Genomic DNA, 16936 nt, shown 5'->3' on the forward strand with positions numbered 1-16936 from the left:
AATTTTATTATTTGGATCACAAGATCGTAGTCAAATCTTGGGGGACTGAGAAAATGAACCAATTTCGTCGGTCCAACACAAAGTTATAAGCTTTTGAAATCTCGGTGATACCAAAAAGTTAAGCCTAATCGAGCGTGGTGCAAAAAATGAAATTTTCAAAATTTTTGTTTTTTTTTCGTTCAAAGTTCAATTTTTTCATCTTGTTTCATAAGTTTGAGCTCAGGACAATTCCAACGAGCCCAAAACGACGTTTGTAGCTCAAGTGTACGTGGAGTAATCATCAGTTGAAAATTTGGGGGGACCCGAATTTCGGCCATTTTGGACGAAAATGGGCCTAAAAGCTACATTTTACGTTAGTGCAATTTTTTTTCTTGCATTTTTCAGGAGAATTAGGCTGCCCTCCGCTGTCGCAGAGTGCATTCAAAGAAAACTTATCAAATAGATTTGAATACTTACCTATTTAATAAGTTTATCACAACAATTAGGCTAAAAGCAACTGACCGTATCCTGGCTGGTATTCAATCATATGCCACTTACAGTGGATGTGCGGCTATCATGCCATAGATGGCAATTCAAGGCACCTTGTACACGCTCCATAGGTTTTGACCAGCTGATTTGGCCATAAAACACATTGGGCCAAAAAAATTCCAAACAATGTCAATTTTCAGTATTTTGTTTGAAATGCATAAATTATAACGTGAGCGTGCAAAATTTTACATGGTATAAGAGCATATTTTTACTCTCGCGCGAGGGCGAGTGTTTTAAAAGTAATGTACATAGACATACGCTAGTAAGGATATAAATGAAAGCGGAGTAACTCAAATGCCTACGACCATACCATGTTGAATGCACCGGTTCTCGTCCGATCACCGAAGTTAAGCAACATTGGGCCTGGTAAGTACTTGGATGGGAGACCGCCTGGGAACACCAGGTGTTGTAGGCTTTTATTTAAAGCAAAAGTAATTCTTTTACTTTTATGCGCTAAGAGTTATTGCTGTTTAAAGTTCGGTGATGTCAAAAAGTTAAGCCTAATCGAGCGTGGTGCAAAAAATTTCAATGGGTCAAATTTTGGCCAAAACAAAAGAAAACCGAAAAATTTCTTTTGCAGTATCAGTTTTGTGTACAATCAGCTGCTGATAGGTCAAAAATAATAGAGATAAGTTTTTGGGTCTTTGAGTTATAGCCTTTTGAATTTCGGTGATGTCAAAAAAATAAGCCCAATCGAGCCTGGTGAATTGCGCGAACGGCCATAACTTGCCCAAAAATTTTAAAATTTCCAAATTTTATTATTTGGATCACAATATCGTAGTCAAATCTTGGGGGACTGAGAAAATGAACCAATTTCGTCGGTCCAACACAAAGTTATAAGCTTTTGAAATCTCGGTGATACCAAAAAGTTAAGCCTAATCGAGCGTGGTGCAAAAAATGAAATTTTCAAAATTTTTGTTTTTTTTTCGTTCAAAAAAGTTCATTTTTTTCATCTTGTTTCATAAATTTGAGCTCAGGACAATTCCAACGAGCCCAAAACGACGTTTGTAGCTCAAGTGTACGTGGAGTAATCATCAGTTGAAAATTTGGGGGGACCCGAATTTCGGCCATTTTGGACGAAAATCGGCCTAAAAGCTAACTTTTAAGTTAGTGCAATTTTTTTTCTTGCATTTTTCAAGAGAATTGGGCTGCCCTCCGCTGTCGCAGAGTGCATTCAAAGAAAACTTATCAAATAGATTTGAATACTTACCTATTTAATAAGTTTATCACAACAATTAGGCTAAAAGCAACTGACAGTATCCTGGCTGGTATTCAATCATATGCCACTTACAGTGGATGTGCGGCTATCATGCCATAGATGGTCATTCAAGGCACCTTGTACACGCTCCATAGGTTTTGACCAGCTGATTTGGCCATAAAACACATTGGGCCAAAAAAATTCCAAACAATGTCAATTTTCAGTATTTTGTTTGAAATGCATAAATTATAACGTGATCGTGCAAAATTTTACATGGTATAAGAGCATATTTTTACTCTCGCGCGGGGGCGAGTGTTTTAAAAGTAATGTACATAGACATAAGCTAGTAAGGATATAAATGAAAGCGGAGTAACTCAAATGCCTACGACCATACCATGTTGAATGCACCGGTTCTCGTCCGATCACCGAAGTTAAGCAACATTGGGCCTGGTTAGTACTTGGATGGGAGACCGCCTGGGAACACCAGGTGTTGTAGGCTTTTATTTAAAGCAAAAGTAATCCTTTTACTTTTATGCGCTAAGAGTTATTGTTGTTTAAAGTTCGGTGATGTCAAAAAGTTAAGCCTAATCGAGCGTGGTGCAAAAAATGAAATTTTCAAAATTTTAGTTTTTTTTTTTCGTTCAAAGTTCATTTTTTTCATCTCGTTTCATAAATTTGAGCTCAAGACAATTCCAACGAGCCCAAAACGACGTTTGTAGCTCAAGTGTACGTGGAGCAATCATCAGTTGAAAATTTGGGGGGACCCGAATTTCGGCCATTTTGGACGAAAATCGGCCTAAAAGCTAATTTTTAAGTTAGTGCAATTTTTTTTCTTGCATTTTTCAAAAGAATTGGGCTACCCTCCGCTGTCGCAGAGTGCATTCAAAGAAAACTTATCAAATAGATTTGAATACTTACCTATTTAATGAGTTTATCACAACAATTAGGCTAAAAGCAACTGACAGTATCCTGGCTGGTATTCAATCATATGCCACTTACAGTGGATGTGCGGCTATCATGCCATAGATGGTCATTCAAGGCACCTTGTACACGCTCCATAGGTTTTGACCAGCTGATTTGGCCATAAAACACATTGGGCCAAAAAAATTCCAAACAATGTCAATTTTCAGTATTTTGTTTGAAATGCATAAATTATAACGTGAGCGTGCAAAATTTTACATGGTATAAGAGCATATTTTTACTCTCGCGCGAGGGCGAGTGTTTTAAAAGTAATGTACATAGACATAAGCTAGTAAGGATATAAATGAAAGCGGAGTAACTCAAATGCCTACGACCATACCATGTTGAATGCACCGGTTCTCGTCCGATCACCGAAGTTAAGCAACATTGGGCCTGGTTAGTACTTGGATGGGAGACCGCCTGGGAACACCAGGTGTTGTAGGCTTTTATTTAAAGCAAAAGTAATCCTTTTACTTTTATGCGCTAAGAGTTATTGCTGTTTAAAGTTCGGTGATGTCAAAAAGTTAAGCCTAATCGAGCGTGGTGCAAAAAATGAAATTTTCAAAATTTTTGTTTTTTTTTCTTTCAAAGTTCATTTTTTTCATCTCGTTTCATAAATTTGAGCTCAGGACAATTCCAACGAGCCCAAAACGACGTTTGTAGCTCAAGTGTACGTGGAGTAATCATCAGTTGAAAATTTGGGGGAACCCGAATTTCGGCCATTTTGGACGAAAATCGGCATAAAAGCTAACTTTTAAGTTAGTGCAATTTTTTTTCTTGCATTTTTCAAGAGAATTGGGCTGCCCTCCGCCGTCGCAGAGTGCATTCAAAGAAAACTTATCAAATAGATTTGAATACTTACCTATTTAATAAGTGTATCACAACAATTAGGCTAAAAGCAACTGACAGTATCCTGGCTGGTATTCAATCATATGCCACTTACAGTGGATGTGCGGCTATCATGCCATAGATGGTCATTCAAGGCACCTTGTACACGCTCCATAGGTTTTGACCAGCTGATTTGGCCATAAAACACATTGGGCCAAAAAAATTCCAAACAATGTCAATTTTCAGTATTTTGTTTGAAATGCATAAATTATAACGTGATCGTGCAAAATTTTACATGGTATAAGAGCATATTTTTACTCTCGCGCGGGGGCGAGTGTTTTAAAAGTAATGTACATAGACATAAGCTAGTAAGGATATAAATGAAAGCGGAGTAACTCAAATGCCTACGACCATACCATGTTGAATGCACCGGTTCTCGTCCGATCACCGAAGTTAAGCAACATTGGGCCTGGTTAGTACTTGGATGGGAGACCGCCTGGGAACACCAGGTGTTGTAGGCTTTTATTTAAAGCAAAAGTAATCCTTTTACTTTTATGCGCTAAGAGTTATTGTTGTTTAAAGTTCGGTGATGTCAAAAAGTTAAGCCTAATCGAGCGTGGTGCAAAAAATGAAATTTTCAAAATTTTAGTTTTTTTTTTTTCGTTCAAAGTTCATTTTTTTCATCTCGTTTCATAAATTTGAGCTCAAGACAATTCCAACGAGCCCAAAACGACGTTTGTAGCTCAAGTGTACGTGGAGCAATCATCAGTTGAAAATTTGGGGGGACCCGAATTTCGGCCATTTTGGACGAAAATCGGCCTAAAAGCTAATTTTTAAGTTAGTGCAATTTTTTTTCTTGCATTTTTCAAAAGAATTGGGCTACCCTCCGCTGTCGCAGAGTGCATTCAAAGAAAACTTATCAAATAGATTTGAATACTTACCTATTTAATGAGTTTATCACAACAATTAGGCTAAAAGCAACTGACAGTATCCTGGCTGGTATTCAATCATATGCCACTTACAGTGGATGTGCGGCTATCATGCCATAGATGGTCATTCAAGGCACCTTGTACACGCTCCATAGGTTTTGACCAGCTGATTTGGCCATAAAACACATTGGGCCAAAAAAATTCCAAACAATGTCAATTTTCAGTATTTTGTTTGAAATGCATAAATTATAACGTGAGCGTGCAAAATTTTACATGGTATAAGAGCATATTTTTACTCTCGCGCGAGGGCGAGTGTTTTAAAAGTAATGTACATAGACATAAGCTAGTAAGGATATAAATGAAAGCGGAGTAACTCAAATGCCTACGACCATACCATGTTGAATGCACCGGTTCTCGTCCGATCACCGAAGTTAAGCAACATTGGGCCTGGTTAGTACTTGGATGGGAGACCGCCTGGGAACACCAGGTGTTGTAGGCTTTTATTTAAAGCAAAAGTAATCCTTTTACTTTTATGCGCTAAGAGTTATTGCTGTTTAAAGTTCGGTGATGTCAAAAAGTTAAGCCTAATCGAGCGTGGTGCAAAAAATGAAATTTTCAAAATTTTTGTTTTTTTTTCTTTCAAAGTTCATTTTTTTCATCTCGTTTCATAAATTTGAGCTCAGGACAATTCCAACGAGCCCAAAACGACGTTTGTAGCTCAAGTGTACGTGGAGTAATCATCAGTTGAAAATTTGGGGGAACCCGAATTTCGGCCATTTTGGACGAAAATCGGCCTAAAAGCTAACTTTTAAGTTAGTGCAATTTTTTTTCTTGCATTTTTCAAGAGAATTGGGCTGCCCTCCGCCGTCGCAGAGTGCATTCAAAGAAAACTTAGCAAATAGATTTGAATACTTACCTATTTAATAAGTTTATCACAACAATTAGGCTAAAAGCAACTGACAGTATCCTGGCTGGTATTCAATCATATGCCACTTACAGTGGATGTGCGGCTATCATGCCATAGATGGTCATTCAAGGCACCTTGTACACGCTTCATAGGTTTTGACCAGCTGATTTGGCCATAAAACACATTGGGCCAAAAAAATTCCAAACAATGTCAATTTTCAGTATTTTGTTTGAAATGCATAAATTATAACGTGAGCGTGCAAAATTTTACATGGTATAAGAGCATATTTTTACTCTCGCGCGAGGGCGAGTGTTTTAAAAGTAATGTACATAGACATAAGCTAGTAAGGATATAAATGAAAGCGGAGTAACTCAAATGCCTACGACCATACCATGTTGAATGCAACGGTTCTCGTCCGATCACCGAAGTTAAGCAACATTGGGCCTGGTTAGTACTTGGATGGGAGACCGCCTGGGAACACCAGGTGTTGTAGGCTTTTATTTAAAGCAAAAGTAATCCTTTTACTTTTATGCGCTAAGAGTTATTGTTGTTTAAAGTTCAGTGATGTCAAAAAGTTAAGCCTAATCGAGCGTGGTGCAAAAAATGAAATTTTCAAAATTTTTGTTTTTTTTTTTCGTTCAAAGTTCATTTTTTTCATCTTGTTTCATAAATTTGAGCTCAGGACAATTCCAACGAGCCCAAAACGACGTTTGTAGCTCAAGTGTACGTGGAGCAATCATCAGTTGAAAATTTGGGGGGACCCGAATTTCGGCCATTTTGGACGAAAATCGGCCTAAAAGCTAATTTTTAAGTTAGTGCAATTTTTTTTCTTGCATTTTTCAAGAGAATTGGGCTGCCCTCCGCTGTCGCAGAGTGCATTCAAAGAAAACTTATCAAATAGATTTGAATACTTACCTATTTAATAAGTTTATCACAACAATTAGGCTAAAAGCAACTGACAGTATCCTGGCTGGTATTCAATCATATGCCACTTACAGTGGATGTGCGGCTATCATGCCATAGATGGTCATTCAAGGCACCTTGTACACGCTCCATAGGTTTTGACCAGCTAATTTGGCCATAAAACACATTGGGCCAAAAAAATTCCAAACAATGTCAATTTTCAGTATTTTGTTTGAAATGCAAAAATTATAACGTGAGCGTGCAAAATTTTACATGGTATAAGAGCATATTTTTACTCTCGCGCGAGGGCGAGTGTTTTAAAAGTAATGTACATAGACATAAGCTAGTAAGGATATAAATGAAAGCGGAGTAACTCAAATGCCTACGACCATACCATGTTGAATGCACCGGTTCTCGTCCGATCACCGAAGTTAAGCAACATTGGGCCTGGTTAGTACTTGGATGGGAGACCGCCTGGGAACACCAGGTGTTGTAGGCTTTTATTTAAAGCAAAAGTAATCCTTTTACTTTTATGCGCTAAGAGTTATTGCTGTTTAAAGTTCGGTGATGTCAAAAAGTTAAGCCTAATCGAGCGTGGTGCAAAAAATGAAATTTTCAAAGTTTTTGTTTTTTTTTTTCAATCAAAGTTCATTTTTTTCATCTTGTTTCATAAATTTGAGCTCAGGACAATTCCAACGAGCCCAAAACGACGTTTGTAGCTCAAGTGTACGTGGAGTAATCATCAGTTGAAAATTTGGGGGGACCCGAATTTCGGCCATTTTGGACGAAAATCGGCCTAAAAGCTAACTTTTAGTTAGTGCAATTTTTTTTCTTGCATTTTTCAAGAGAATTGGGCTGCCCTCCGCTGTCGCAGAGTGCATTCAAAGAAAACTTATCAAATAGATTTGAATACTTACCTACTTAATAAGTTTATCACAACAATTCGGTTAAAAGCAACTGACAGTATCCTGGCTGGTATTCAATCATATGCCACTTACAGTGGATGTGCGGCTATCATGCCATAGATGGTCATTCAAGGCACCTTGTACACGCTCCATAGGTTTTGACCAGCTGATTTGGCCATAAAACACATTGGGCCAAAAAAATTCCAAACAATGTCAATTTTCAGTATTTTGTTTGAAATGCATAAATTATAACGTGAGCGTGCAAAATTTTACATGGTATAAGAGCATATTTTTACTCTCGCGCGAGGGCGAGTGTTTTAAAAGTAATGTACATAGACATAAGCTAGTAAGGATATAAATGAAAGCGGAGTAACTCAAATGCCTACGACCATACTATGTTGAATGCACCGGTTCTCTTCTCCCGATCACCGAAGTTAAGCAACATTGGGCCTGGTTAGTACTTGGATGGGAGACCGCCTGGGAACACCAGGTATTGTAGGCTTTTTTTAAAAAGCAAAAGTAATTCTTTTACTTTTATGCGCTAAGAGTTATTGCTGTTTAAAGTTCGGTGATGTCAAAAAGTTAAGCCTAATCGAGCGTGGTGCAAAAAATGAAATTTTCAAAATTTTTGTTTTTTTTTCGTTCAAAGTTCATTTTTTTCATCTAGTTTCATAAATTTGAGCTCACGACAATTCCAACGAGCCCAAAACGACGTTTGTAGCTCAAGTTTACGTGGAGTAATCATCAGTTGAAAATTTGGGGGGACCCGAATTTCGGCCATTTTGGACGAAAATCGGCCTAAAAGCTAACTTTTAAGTTAGTGCAATTTTTTTTCTTGCATTTTTCAAGAGAATTGGGCTGCCCTCCGCCGTCGCTGAGTGCATTCAAAGAAAACTTATCAAATAGATTTGAATACTTACCTATTTAATAAGTTTATCACAACAATTAGGCTAAAAGCAACTGACAGTATCCTGGCTGGTATTCAATCATATGCCACTTACAGTGGATGTGCGGCTATCATGCCATAGATGGTCATTCAAGGCACCTTGTACACGCTCCATAGGTTTTGACCAGCTGATTTGGCCATAAAACACATTGGGCCAAAAAAAAATTCCAAACAATGTCAATTTTCAGTATTTTGTTTGAAATGCATAAATTATAACGTGAGCGTGCAAAATTTTACATGGTATAAGAGCATATTTTTACTCTCGCGCGAGGGCGAGTGTTTTAAAAGTAATGTACATAGACATAAGCTAGTAAGGATATAAATGAAAGCGGAGTAACTCAAATGCCTACGACCATACCATGTTGAATGCACCGGTTCTCGTCCGATCACCGAAGTTAAGCAACATTGGGCCTGGTTAGTACTTGTTTGGGAGACCGCCTGGGAACACCAAGTTTTGTAGGCTTTTATTTAAAGCAAAAGTAATTCTTTTACTTTTATGCGCTAAGAGTTATTGCTGTTTAAAGTTCGGTGATGTCAAAAAGTTAAGCCTAATCGAGCGTGGTGCAAAAAATGAAATTTTCAAAATTTTTGTTTTTTTTTCGTTCAAATTCATTTTTTCCATCTTGTTTCATAAATTTAAGCTCAGAACAATTCCAACGAGCACAAAACGACGTTTGTAGCTCAAGTGTACGTGGAGTAATCATCAGTTGAACATTTGGGGGGACCCGAATTTCGGCCATTTTGGACGAAAATCGGCCTAAAAGCTAACTTTTAAGTTAGTGCAATTTTTTTTTCTTGCATTTTTCAAGAGAATTGGGCTGCCCTCCGCTGTCGCAGAGTGCATTCAAAGAAAACTTATCAAATAGATTTGAATACTTACCTATTTAATAAGTTTATCACAACAATTAGGCTAAAAGCAACTGACAGTATCCTGGCTGGTATTCAATCATGTGCCACTTACAGTGGATGTGCGGCTATCATGCCATAGATGGTCATTCAAGGCACCTTGTACACGCTCCATAGGTTTTGACCAGCTGATTTGGCCATAAAACACATTGGGCCAAAAAAATTCCAAACAATGTCAATTTTCAGTATTTTGTTTGAAATGCATAAATTATAACGTGAGCGTGCAAAATTTTACATGGTATAAGAGCATATTTTTACACTCGCGCGAGGGCGAGTATTTTAAAAGTAATGTACATAGACATAAGCTAGTAAGGATATAAATGAAAGCGGAGTAACTCAAATGCCTACGACCAAACCATGTTGAATGCAACGGTTCTCGTCCGATCACCGAAGTTAAGCAACATTGGGCCTGGTTAGTACTTGGATGGGAGACCGCCTGGGAACACCAGGTGTTGTAGGCTTTTATTTAAAGCAAAAGTAATTCTTTTACTTTTATGCGCTAAGAGTTATTGCTGTTTAAAGTTCGGTGATGTCAAAAAATTAAGCCTAATCGAGCGTGGTGCAAAAATTTTCAATGGGTCAAATTTTGGCCAAAACAAAAGAAAACCGAAAAATTTCTTTTGCAGTATCAATTTTGTGTACAATCAGCTGCTGATAGGTCAAAAATAATGGAGATAACTTTTGGGGTCTTTGAGTTATAGCCTTTTGAATTTCGGTGATGTCAAAAAAATAAGCCCAATCGAGCCTGGTGAATTGCGCGAACGGCCATAACTTGCCCAAAAATTTTAAGATTTCCAAATTTTATTATTTGGATCACAAGATCATAGTCAAATCTTGGGGGACTGAAAAATGAACCAATTTCGTCGGTCCAACACAAAGTTATAAGCTTTTGAAATCTCGGTGATACCAAAAAAATAAGCCTAATCGAGCGTGGTGCAAAAAATGAAATTTTCAAAATTTTTGTTTTTTTTTTTATTCAAAATTCATTTTTTTCATCTCGTTTCATAAATTTGAGCTCAGGAAAATTCCAACGAGCCCAAAACGACGTTTGTAGCTCAAGTTTACGTGGAGTAATCATCAGTTGAAAATTTGGGGGGACCCGAATTTCGGCCATTTTGGACGAAAATCGGCCTAAAAGCTAACTTTTACGTTAGTGCAATTTTTTTTCTTGCATTTTTCAAGAGAATTGGGCTGCCCTCCGCTGTCGCAGAGTGCATTCAAAGAAAACTTATCAAATAGATTTGAATACTTACCTATTTAATAAGTTTATCACAACAATTAGGCTAAAAGCAACTGACAGTATCCTGGCTGGTATTCAATCATATGCCACTTACAGTGGATGTGCGGCTATCATGCCATAGATGGTCATTCAAGGCACCTTGTACACGCTCCATAGGTTTTGACCAGCTGATTTGGCCATAAAACACATTGGGCCAAAAAAATTCCAAACAATGTCAATTTTCAGTATTTTGTTTGAAATGCATAAATTATAACGTGAGCGTGCAAAATTTTACATGGTATAAGAGCATATTTTTACTCTCGCGCGAGGGCGAGTATTTTAAAAGTAATGTACATAGACATAAGCTAGTAAGGATATAAATGAAAGCGGAGTAACTCAAATGCCTACGACCATACCATGTTGAATGCACCGGTTCTCGTCCGATCACCGATGTTAAGCAACATTGGGCCTGGTTAGTACTTGGATGGGAGACCGCCTGGGAACACCAGGTGTTGTAGGCTTTTATTTAAAGCAAAAGTAATTCTTTTACTTTTATGCGCTAAGAGTTATTGCTGTTTAAAGTTCGGTGATGTCAAAAAGTTAAGCCTAATCGAGCGTGGTGCAAAAAATGAAATTTTCAAATTTTTTTTTTTCTTTCAAAGTTCATTTTTTTCATCTAGTTTCATAAATTTGAGCTCAGGACAATTCCAACGAGCCCAAAACGACGTTTATAGCTCAAGTGTACGTGGAGTAATCATCAGTTGAAAATTTGGGGGGACCCGAATTTCGGCCATTTTGGACGAAAATCGGCCTAAAAGCTAACTTTTAAGTTAGTGCAATTTTTTTTCTTGCATTTTTCAAGAGAATTGGGCTGCCCTCCGCTGTCGCAGAGTGCTTTCAAAGAAAACTTATCAAATAGATTTGAATATTTACCTATTTAATAAGTTTATCACAACAATTAGGCTAAAAGCAACTGACAGTATCCTGGCTGGTATTCAATCATATGCCACTTACAGTGGATGTGCGGCTATCAGGCCATAGATGGTAATTCAAGGCACCTTGTACACGCTCCATAGGTTTTGACCAGCTGATTTGGCCATAAAACACATTGGGCCAAAAAAATTCCAAACAATGTCAATTTTCAGTATTTTGTTTGAAATGCATAAATTATAACGTGAGCGTGCAAAATTTTACATGTTATAAGAGCATATTTTTACTCTCGCGCGAGGGCGAGTGTTTTAAAAGTAATGTACATAGACATAAGCTAGTAAGGATATAAATGAAAGCGGAGTAACTACGACCATACCATGTTGGTGCCTACGACCATACCATGTTGAATGCACCGGTTCTCGTCCGATCACCGAAGTTAAGCAACATTGGGCCTGGTTAGTACTTGGATGGGAGACCGCCTGGGAACACCAGGTGTTGTAGGCTTTTATTTAAAGCAAAAGTAATTCTTTTACTTTTATGCGCTACGAGTTATTGCTGTTTAAAGTTCGGTGATGTCAAAAAGTTAAGCCTAATCGAGCGTGGTGCAAAAAATGAAAATTTCAAAATTTTTGTTTTTTTTTTCGTTCAAAGTTCATTTTTTTCATCTCGTTTCATAAATTTGAGCTCAGGACAATTCCAACGAGCCCAAAACGACGTTTGTAGCTCAAGTGTACGTGGAGTAATCATCAGTTAAAAATTTGGGGGGACCCGAATTTCGGCCATTTTGGACGAAAATCGGCCTAAAGCTAACTTTTAAGTTAGTGCAATTTTTTTCTTGCATTTTTCAAGAGAATTGGGCTGCCCTCCGCCGTCGCAGAGTGTATTCAAAGAAAACTTATCAAATAGATTTGAATACTTACCTATTTAATAAGTTTATCACAACAATTAGGCTAAAAGCAACTGACAGTATCCTGGCTGGTATTCAATCATATGCCACTTACAGTGGATGTGCGGCTATCAGGCCATAGATGGTAATTCAAGGCACCTTGTACACGCTCCATAGGTTTTGACCAGCTGATTTGGCCATAAAACACATTGGGCCAAAAAAATTCCAAACAATGTCAATTTTCAGTATTTTGTTTGAAATGCATAAATTATAACGTGAGCGTGCAAAATTTTACATGGTATAAGAGCATATTTTTACTCTCGCGCGAGGGCGAGTGTTTTAAAAGTAATGTACATAGACATAAGCTAGTAAGGATATAAATGAAAGCGGAGTAACTCAAATGCCTACGACCATACCATGTTGAATGCACCGGTTCTCGTCCGATCACCGAAGTTAAGCAACATTGGGCCTGGTTAGTACTTGGATGGGAGACCGCCTGGGAACACCAGGTGTTGTAGGCTTTTATTTAAAGCAAAAGTAATTCTTTTACTTTTATGCGCTACGAGTTATTGCTGTTTAAAGTTCGGTGATGTCAAAAAGTTAAGCCTAATCGAGCGTGGTGCAAAAAATGAAAATTTCAAAATTTTTGTTTTTTTTTTTCGTTCAAAGTTCATTTTTTTCATCTCGTTTCATAAATTTGAGCTCAGGACAATTCCAACGAGCCCAAAACGACGTTTGTAGCTCAAGTGTACGTGGAGTAATCATCAGTTAAAAATTTGGGGGGACCCGAATTTCGGCCATTTTGGACGAAAATCGGCCTAAAGCTAACTTTTAAGTTAGTGCAATTTTTTTTCTTGCATTTTTCAAGAGAATTGGGCTGCCCTCCGCCGTCGCAGAGTGTATTCAAAGAAAACTTATCAAATAGATTTGAATACTTACCTATTTAATAAGTTTATCACAACAATTAGGCTAAAAGCAACTGACAGTATCCTGGCTGGTATTCAATCATATGCCACTTACAGTGGATGTGCGGCTATCAGGCCATAGATGGTAATTCAAGGCACCTTGTACACGCTCCATAGGTTTTGACCAGCTGATTTGGCCATAAAACACATTGGGCCAAAAAAATTCCAAACAATGTCAATTTTCAGTATTTTGTTTGAAATGCATAAATTATAACGTGAGCGTGCAAAATTTTACATGGTATAAGAGCATATTTTTACTCTCTCGCGAGGGCGAGTGTTTTAAAAGTAATGTACATAGACATACGCTAGTAAGGATATAAATGAAAGCGGAGTAACTCAAATGCCTACGACCATACCATGTTGAATGCACCGGTTCTCGTCCGATCACCGAAGTTAAGCAACATTGGGCCTGGTTAGTACTTGGATGGGAGACCGCCTGGGAACACCAGGTGTTGTAGGCTTTCATTTAAAGCAAAAGTAATTCTTTTACTTTTATGCGCTAAGAGTTATTGCTGTTTAAAGTTCGGTGATGTCAAAAAGTTAAGCCTAATCGTGCGTGGTGCAAAAAATGAAATTTTCAAAATTTTTGTTTTTTTTTTCGTTCAAAGTTCATTTTTTTCATATTGTTTCATAAATTTGAGCTCAGGACAATTCCAACGAGCCCAAAACGACGTTTGTAGCTCAAGTGTACGTGGAGTAATCATCAGTTAAAAATTTGGGGGGACCCGAATTTCGGCCATTTTGGACGAAAATCGGCCTAAAGCTAACTTTTAAGTTAGTGCAATTTTTTTTCTTGCATTTTTCAAGAGAATTGGGCTGCCCTCCGCCGTCGCAGAGTGTATTCAAAGAAAACTTATCAAATAGATTTGAATACTTACCTATTTAATAAGTTTATCACAACAATTAGGCTAAAAGCAACTGACAGTATCCTGGCTGGTATTCAATCATATGCCACTTACAGTGGATGTGCGGCTATCAGGCCATAGATGGTAATTCAAGGCACCTTGTACACGCTCCATAGGTTTTGACCAGCTGATTTGGCCATAAAACACATTGGGCCAAAAAAAATCCAAACAATGTCAATTTTCAGTATTTTGTTTGAAATGCATAAATTATAACGTGAGCGTGCAAAATTTTACATGGTATAAGAGCATATTTTTACTCTCGCGCGAGGGCGAGTGTTTTAAAAGTAATGTACATAGACATACGCTAGTAAGGATATAAATGAAAGCGGAGTAACTCAAATGCCTACGACCATACCATGTTGAATGCACCGGTTCTCGTCCGATCACCGAAGTTAAGCAACATTGGGCCTGGTTAGTACTTGGATGGGAGACCGCCTGGGAACACCAGGTGTTGTAGGCTTTCATTTAAAGCAAAAGTAATTCTTTTACTTTTATGCGCTAAGAGTTATTGCTGTTTAAAGTTCGGTGATGTCAAAAAGTTAAGCCTAATCGTGCAAAAAATGAAATTTTCAAAATTTTTGTTTTTTTTTCGTTCAAAGTTCATTTTTTTCATATTGTTTCATAAATTTGAGCTCAGGACAATTCCAACGAGCCCAAAATGACGTTTGTAGCTCAAGTGTACGTGGAGTAATCATCAGTTGAAAATTTCGGGGGACCCGAATTTCGGCCATTTTGGACGAAAATCGGCCTAAAAGCTAACTTTTAAGTTAGTGCAATTTTTTTTCTTGCATTTTTCAAGAGCATTGGGCTGCCCTCCGCTGTCGCAGAGTGCATTCAAAGAAAACTTATCAAATAGATTTGAATACTTACCTATTTAATAAGTTTATCACAACAATTAGGCTAAAAGCAACTGACAGTATCCTGGCTGGTATTCAATCATATGCCACTTACAGTGGATGTGCGGCTATCAGGCCATAGATGGTAATTCAAGGCACCTTGTACACGCTCCATAGGTTTTGACCAGTTGATTTGGCCATAAAACACATTGGGCCAAAAAAATTCCAAACAATGTCAATTTTCAGTATTTTGTTTGAAATGCATAAATTATAACGTGAGCGTGCAAAATTTTACATGGTATAAGAGCATATTTTTACTCTCGCGCGAGGGCGAGTGTTTTAAAAGTAATGTACATAGACATAAGCTAGTAAGGATATAAATGAAAGCGGAGTAACTCAAATGCCTACGACCATACCATGTTGAATGCACCGGTTTTCGTCCGATCACCGAAGTTAAGCAACATTGGGCCTGGTTAGTACTTGGATGGGAGACCGCCTGGGAACACCAGGTATTGTAGGCTTTTATTTAAAGCAAAAGTAATTCTTTTACTTTTATGCGCTAAGAGTTATTGCTGTTTAAAGTTCGGTGATGTCAAAAAGTTAAGCCTAATCGAGCGTGGTGCAAAAAATGAAATTTTCAAAATTTTTGTTTTTTTTTCGTTCAAAGTTCATTTTTTTCATCTTGTTTCAAAAATTTGAGCTCAGGACAATTCCAACGAGCCCAAAACGACGTTTTTAGCTCAAGTGTACGTGGAGTAATCATCAGTTGAAAATTTGGTGGGACCCGAGTTTCGGCCATTTTGGACGAAAATCGGCCTAAAAGCTAACTTTTAAGTTAGTGCAATTTTTTTTCTTGCATTTTTCAAGAGAATTGGGCTGCCCTCCGCCGTCGCAGAGTGTATTCAAAGAAAACTTATCAAATAGATTTGAATACTTACCTATTTAATAAGTTTATCACAACAATTAGGCTAAAAGCAATTGACAGTATCCTGGCTGGTATTCAATCATATGCCACTTACAGTGGATGTGCGGCTATCATGCCATAGATGGTCATTCAAGGCACCTTGTACACGCTCCATAGGTTTTGACCAGCTGATTTGGCCATAAAACACATTGGGCCAAAAAAATTCCAAACAATGTCAATTTTCAGTATTTTGTTTGAAATGCATAAATTATAACGTGAGCGTGCAAAATTTTACATGGTATAAGAGCATATTTTTACTCTCGCGCGAGGGCGAGTGTTTTTAAAGTCCTGTACATAGACATAAGCTAGTAAGGATATAAATGAAAGCGGAGTAACTCAAATGCCTACGACCATACCATGTTGAATGCACCGGTTCTCGTCCGATCACCGAAGTTAAGCAACATTGGGCCTGGTTAGTACTTGGATGGGAGACCGCCTGGGAACACCAGGTATTGTAGGCTTTTATTTAAAGCAAAAGTAATTCTTTTACTTTTATGCGCTAAGAGTTATTGCTGTTTAAAGTTCGGTGATGTCAAAAAGTTAAGCCTAATCGAGCGTGGTGCAAAAAATGAAATTTTCAAAATTTTTGTTTTTTTTTCCTTCAAAGTTCATTTTTTTCATCTTGTTTCAAAAATTTGAGCTCAGGACAATTCCAACGAGCCCAAAACGACGTTTTTAGCTCAAGTGTACGTGGAGTAATCATCAGTTGAAAATTTGGGGGGACCCGAGTTTCGGCCATTTTGGACGAAAATCGGCCTAAAAGCTAACTTTTAAGTTAGTGCAATTTTTTTTCTTGCATTTTTCAAGAGAATTGGGCTGTCCTCCGCCGTTGCAGAGTGCATTCAAAGAAAACTTATCAAATAGATTTGAATACTTACCTACTTAATAAGTTTATCACAACAATTAGGCTAAAAGCAACTGACAGTATCCTGGCTGGTATTCAATCATATGCCACTTACAGTGGATGTGCGGCTATCATGCCATAGATGGTCATTCAAGGCACCTTGTACACGCTCCATAGGTTTTGACCAGCTGATTTGGCCATAAAACACATTGGGCCAAAAAAATTCCAAACAATGTCAATTTTCAGTATTTTGTTTGAAATGCATAAATTATAACGTGAGCGTGCAAAATTTTACATGGTATAAGAGCATATTTTTACTCTCGCGCGAGGGCGAGTGTTTTAAAAGTAATGTACATAGACATAAGCTAGTAAGGATA

General features: G+C 37.7%; 17 non-coding genes across 17 annotated transcripts; all 17 read left to right on the plus strand.

The window, feature by feature from the left end:
• The first annotated feature begins 824 nt into the window (after window positions 1-824).
• LOC134850208 (5S ribosomal RNA) lies at window positions 825-943 on the plus strand. Its single transcript, XR_010164178.1, has one exon. It is a non-coding gene; the product is annotated as a 5S ribosomal RNA (ribosomal RNA).
• Window positions 944-2106: 1163 nt separating this feature from the next.
• Window positions 2107-2225, plus strand: LOC134849927 (5S ribosomal RNA). The gene has a single exon (XR_010163912.1). It is a non-coding gene; the product is annotated as a 5S ribosomal RNA (ribosomal RNA).
• A 787-nt stretch (window positions 2226-3012) lies between these two features.
• LOC134849928 (5S ribosomal RNA) lies at window positions 3013-3131 on the plus strand. The gene has a single exon (XR_010163913.1). It is a non-coding gene; the product is annotated as a 5S ribosomal RNA (ribosomal RNA).
• Window positions 3132-3916: 785 nt separating this feature from the next.
• On the plus strand, window positions 3917-4035 carry LOC134849929 (5S ribosomal RNA). The gene has a single exon (XR_010163914.1). It is a non-coding gene; the product is annotated as a 5S ribosomal RNA (ribosomal RNA).
• A 788-nt stretch (window positions 4036-4823) lies between these two features.
• On the plus strand, window positions 4824-4942 carry LOC134849930 (5S ribosomal RNA). Its single transcript, XR_010163915.1, has one exon. It is a non-coding gene; the product is annotated as a 5S ribosomal RNA (ribosomal RNA).
• Window positions 4943-5727: 785 nt separating this feature from the next.
• On the plus strand, window positions 5728-5846 carry LOC134849073 (5S ribosomal RNA). The gene has a single exon (XR_010163115.1). It is a non-coding gene; the product is annotated as a 5S ribosomal RNA (ribosomal RNA).
• Window positions 5847-6633: 787 nt separating this feature from the next.
• LOC134849931 (5S ribosomal RNA) lies at window positions 6634-6752 on the plus strand. The gene has a single exon (XR_010163916.1). It is a non-coding gene; the product is annotated as a 5S ribosomal RNA (ribosomal RNA).
• Window positions 6753-7538: 786 nt separating this feature from the next.
• LOC134849240 (5S ribosomal RNA) lies at window positions 7539-7660 on the plus strand. Its single transcript, XR_010163276.1, has one exon. It is a non-coding gene; the product is annotated as a 5S ribosomal RNA (ribosomal RNA).
• Window positions 7661-8448: 788 nt separating this feature from the next.
• LOC134849257 (5S ribosomal RNA) lies at window positions 8449-8567 on the plus strand. Its single transcript, XR_010163292.1, has one exon. It is a non-coding gene; the product is annotated as a 5S ribosomal RNA (ribosomal RNA).
• A 785-nt stretch (window positions 8568-9352) lies between these two features.
• Window positions 9353-9471, plus strand: LOC134849157 (5S ribosomal RNA). Its single transcript, XR_010163196.1, has one exon. It is a non-coding gene; the product is annotated as a 5S ribosomal RNA (ribosomal RNA).
• Window positions 9472-10631: 1160 nt separating this feature from the next.
• Window positions 10632-10750, plus strand: LOC134849024 (5S ribosomal RNA). Its single transcript, XR_010163069.1, has one exon. It is a non-coding gene; the product is annotated as a 5S ribosomal RNA (ribosomal RNA).
• A 794-nt stretch (window positions 10751-11544) lies between these two features.
• Window positions 11545-11663, plus strand: LOC134849935 (5S ribosomal RNA). The gene has a single exon (XR_010163918.1). It is a non-coding gene; the product is annotated as a 5S ribosomal RNA (ribosomal RNA).
• A 784-nt stretch (window positions 11664-12447) lies between these two features.
• On the plus strand, window positions 12448-12566 carry LOC134849936 (5S ribosomal RNA). Its single transcript, XR_010163919.1, has one exon. It is a non-coding gene; the product is annotated as a 5S ribosomal RNA (ribosomal RNA).
• Window positions 12567-13352: 786 nt separating this feature from the next.
• Window positions 13353-13471, plus strand: LOC134849937 (5S ribosomal RNA). The gene has a single exon (XR_010163920.1). It is a non-coding gene; the product is annotated as a 5S ribosomal RNA (ribosomal RNA).
• A 785-nt stretch (window positions 13472-14256) lies between these two features.
• On the plus strand, window positions 14257-14375 carry LOC134849938 (5S ribosomal RNA). Its single transcript, XR_010163921.1, has one exon. It is a non-coding gene; the product is annotated as a 5S ribosomal RNA (ribosomal RNA).
• A 778-nt stretch (window positions 14376-15153) lies between these two features.
• On the plus strand, window positions 15154-15272 carry LOC134849127 (5S ribosomal RNA). Its single transcript, XR_010163167.1, has one exon. It is a non-coding gene; the product is annotated as a 5S ribosomal RNA (ribosomal RNA).
• Window positions 15273-16057: 785 nt separating this feature from the next.
• On the plus strand, window positions 16058-16176 carry LOC134848964 (5S ribosomal RNA). The gene has a single exon (XR_010163012.1). It is a non-coding gene; the product is annotated as a 5S ribosomal RNA (ribosomal RNA).
• Window positions 16177-16936: the final 760 nt, after the last annotated feature.

The sequence above is a fragment of the Symsagittifera roscoffensis genome, chromosome 6 (assembly GCF_963678635.1).
Source record: "Symsagittifera roscoffensis chromosome 6, txSymRosc1.1, whole genome shotgun sequence".
Taxonomy (NCBI): Eukaryota; Metazoa; Xenacoelomorpha; order Acoela; family Convolutidae; genus Symsagittifera; species Symsagittifera roscoffensis.